Source organism: Macrobrachium nipponense, chromosome 35 (assembly GCF_015104395.2).
Source record: "Macrobrachium nipponense isolate FS-2020 chromosome 35, ASM1510439v2, whole genome shotgun sequence".
Taxonomy (NCBI): Eukaryota; Metazoa; Arthropoda; class Malacostraca; order Decapoda; family Palaemonidae; genus Macrobrachium; species Macrobrachium nipponense.
This window is the reverse complement of record NC_061096.1, coordinates 19,593,254-19,597,883: the sequence shown is the minus strand read 5'-3', so window position 1 is coordinate 19,597,883 and position 4,630 is coordinate 19,593,254.

The window sequence follows — 4,630 nt, the reverse complement described above, 5'->3', positions numbered from 1 at the left end:
CGAAAAATAATTACTTAAATTTGGAGTCAGAATCGAGTTACTTTTTCAATAACTATATTTTCAAATTAATCATTATAAACATGTAAAATATTGATATTTTACTATTTATTTAAAAAATTATCTAGTGCACGCTTCGTCGTCGTCTTCTATCAAAACAGTTGTTTACTTAAAAACGTCCAGGTAAGGGACTGTGTTCCGATTGTTGTGATGAAAGTGCCCCAGCGTCTGTGGGTACAAGTGGTGTGCGGCGTCAATATTCTAAAATATTGAAGCGTAAGTAAAAATTTCAAAAGCGGTTTTGGTGAGATTTTCACTGCCGTAGGCACCCTTTTCACTACCCTCTGTTAAATCTTAAAATTTGGCCTTAATTTCTACGAACTGGATATTGGTACGGCAGCCGTACCCCGATCTCGGTAGATATTGGTACGGCAGTGAACTGCACATGCGCGAACCCTTGTTTACCGCCTCACGCATATCCAAAGACTATATACTGAAGTATATACACAGTCTTTGGGCATATAAGTGACAGCAAGAAAAATGGTGACGGAACAGCACGAACCGCGGAATAATACATTAAGTTTTCGCCGAAAAAACAAATATTTTCAGGCTTTAACGAGCTGAAGAAAGCCATAGACATTTATGAGGACACAAACTTTAAAAAATTGGGTAATTCATGGTATATACGTAGGTCACGAACGATCGAATCGGCCCTGAAAAGAATTCCGAAGAGGAGATTCAAAGAGGATTATATATAGCCTAAATGTATACACTACCATCGTACCTTTGGTGACTTTCTCGGCCCTTTATTCTGCCCGACATCGGCAGTTGCAAGGGCCGTTATACATTTACAATATTCTTTTAATTCGCTTCATTGGGTATATTGCAGCTTTCGGAGAAGACGATAGAATTTACCAGGTAGAGATATGGCAAAGTTAAACCAAATTTTAGCATTATTCCATTAAAATAGGGATAGTGTTGTTTTTGTAGTACAAAAAAGCGGGACAAAATTCACAAAAGCTAAACAAACAAAAAAAGGGGGGAGGGACATTTTGCTAACTGAAAAAAGGGGGACAGATGTTCAAAAAGCGTGACTGTCCCACCTAAAAGCCGAACTCTGGTTTACATAATACAGTATGATTAGCAAACTGGTAAACGGATACAGCCAACTGCCGTATCTACAGCAAGTCAAGAGCGCAAATACGGCACCAATGACAGAATCTGCCATACCCTCACCGCACTAAATTATCTGTACGGCATGAAGTCTAAAATTGACGCATGCGCAATTCACTGCCGTACCAATATCTACCCCGATCGGGATACGGCTGCGTACCTAGGGGGAAACATCAGTACAGGCCACCCTCATCACGGTAGACGGGTCTTATTCACTCGATATTTAATTGGTGAAACATGAATACAATTGCAACTCTAAGCATACCATTTAAAAGACTGAAGTTTCGTCAAACAATATTGTGAATATATGAAAGCCCCCATACGAACTAAAAATAAGCATGTGAGCTCTTCGTAAAATATGTTTTCAAGGCAGTTTTGAAATCCAATATGGCGGCTACGTTTTTTCATGGACGGTTCTCATCAGTGACGGACACCATCTTTCCCCAGCCTTCCCAGCACTCATTTGAACAATGTTAGCGTATGTATGTAACGTTTATTGATCTTACTCAAGATTGCAGTTGTAATCAGCACAATAAAACAACATTTTGTTGCCTATATTAGTGAAAGTATGAAACTTGTTATTCCCGGGGTTATGGTTGGAACTGAATTCATTCTTACCTTGTAATCGGCGGTTTTTTATCCTTACTGCCATCACAACTGAAACTCCAGAGTGCTTATTTGATTGTTATTATACACATTTGGTCTCAGTTCACTCCACATTGCACTTTAAACCCGTTGCTGTTCCTGGTTTCTAAGCGCGCGCGCCATAAACACAATTACAAACAACAGACGACGACAGACGACGAAACTGCAAAGTTTTATTCCCTAAACTGTTTACTTTACTCGTTATTTAGTTTAAATTTACATTGTTATTTAAAAATTTTGATTTAATTCATGTATATTATCCCTTTTTTGCAACCAAATTACCCCGAAAAATTACAGATATTTCTAACGTAGATAAAATCAAATGTTTTTAACGTTTTCGTACATCTGGCTGCCGAAAACCATAGAGGAACGAATACGGAAAAGTGCATAGAGGAACGACTACGTTTTTTTTTTTTTTTTTTTTGCTTTTTTGTTTTTGCTAGCACTTTTCATTGATCTCTCTCTCTCTCTCTCTCTCTCTCTCTCTCTCTCTCTCTCTCTCTCTCTCTCTCGGAGTCACTCGGCAAAGAAAAGTCATCTTCACTCCCGCAATTGGAAGAAAAGTTTGTATCATCACTGGAGGATTCAGAACTAGAGCTCTCATCATCAAATAGGTTATCAATATCACACTCCTCATCTAGTATTTGATTGATCTCACCTAAAGAAATATGCCTCCTCTTTGGGACATTCATTGTGAAAGACGCGAAATCCAATTTGTCTCGATAAACGCCCGAAGCGTATTGAAAGAAAACCAACAGGGACAGGCAGTTTTCTAGCATAAGCGACCACCAGGAAAGAGTTGCCAGGCTGGAAATAAGTTTCCCATGTGCTGAGAGTGTTACCAAATGATGTTCCTACACTTTCTATGCGAGTAAACGTATTATTACGGGGCTGACGACTTGACAAGCACAGTTAAAGTCTTGAACGTAATATCCCGTTGAAGGCGCTACCGAGTAGTCGCGGTAAACGTATTATTACGTGGGTGACGCTTAACAGGTTATAAACTGTTTCCATGAATTCTAGTTGTCATAGTAATGCAATAATGATAAAATTGCTTTAATATTTATGTATATATACTTCCAATACATAGCCTAATTTCACCAATTTCAACGTTTTGTGTGTAGTCTTATACCCAGTTTGGAGGGTCAACACATACCGAATGGCAACAGAGAGAGAGAGAAAGGAAGGCGGAGGAACGAAGAAGAAAAGGGATGGGGGGGGGGGGGGGGGGGGGGGGTTGGGGAGAGGGTAGGTGGAGCTTTATACGCGTGTTCGTATCCATTTCTGCATAATGGAGTTTTTGTCTCTTGGTACAAGGACAAGTGTCGTTATTCTTTACGATTAGTGATTCACGATACCCTTATAAATTACGGCACTGGGTGTAATGCACTATAGCAAAATCTCGTTCTGTTAAGAGTGTTCGTTACAGAAATAGGTATTGCCCAAAAACCTGCTTGCACTGTCTCTGAAACCCATAGTAGACATGCTGCTTAGTTGTCAATCAAGTTTTATAACCAAGTATTTTTTACAAGCTAGCTATTGAATAAATTTTTATTTTTCTCAGTCAAAACATATGCCCCTCAATGCTAACTTTCCTCTTTTAACGACTTTCTGGTCATTGCAAATTCGGCCCCATAATGTTTCTTATGGTGCGAAAACAGACAAGAGGCCCATGGACCGAAACGATTGCGTCACACTACGGCGATAATCCAGCAGTAAACATCTTCATATATCCAAAAAGTAAATAATAAAGATATATATGCGCATTACGATTATAACAATTACATGTATAGCTGATAACAATCTGCATGAATAACTGGTAAACTGTTCTGCAATGACAGTTGAGTATAGCAATTATTTACAATAGGTACGAAAGTCAAGATGTCGTGACGTCATAATACAGAACTTGAAAGAACGTTCTAATTCAGAAAAATAATTACTTAAATTTGAGTCAGAGTCGAGTTACTTTTTCAATAACGAATATTTTCAAATTAATCATCATAAATATGTAAAATATTGATGTTTTACTACTTATTTAAAAATTAGCCAAGAGCACGCTTCTTTCGTCATCTTCTAACCCAACAGCTGTTTACGCCTGGCTTGTTGTTGATGAGAAATCGTGTTTCGATTGTTGTGATAAAAGTGCTCCAGCGTCTGTGGGTACAAGTGGTGTGCGGATTTATCACAGGAAATGGTTAGTTTATTGACACAAGCTACTCCGTAAACATCGAGATGGCGTCAATCTTCTAAATACCTCGAGTTGTAAGTAAAAATGTTGAACGCGTTTTGGTGAGATTTGCACTACGTTTGAGACCGTTTTCAGTACCCTCTGTTTAAATCTGTTTAAATCTTAAAATTTGGCCTTAATTTCTAACTTTGGGGAAAATACTTACTTCGAAAGGAGAGTAGAGGTCTTTAGCTCCGTTTCTCACCAACAACAAGTCGCGACTGATGCCCATCTCGGGTGTCAGGACGCGTTATAATGTACTTTTTCGGAGGGTGGCTTGCATTGATGGTAGGTGGCCTGCGTGGCCTGCTGTGATGATCTACCCTATATCCTGTGCCTAATTTCTAACTTTGGAGAAAATACTTACTTCGAAAGGAGAGTAGAGGTCTTTAGCTCCGTTTCTCACCAACAACAAGTCGCAACTGATGCCCATCTCCGTGTCAGGACGCGTTTATAATGTACTTTTTCGGCAGGTGGCATGCATTGGACGTACATGGCCTGCTGCAGGCCATGCGGCGTTTTTACCCTAGCATTGGCTCCTGGGGGGTTAATTACAGTCATCCGAAAAAATATTACTTGAAATTCTTG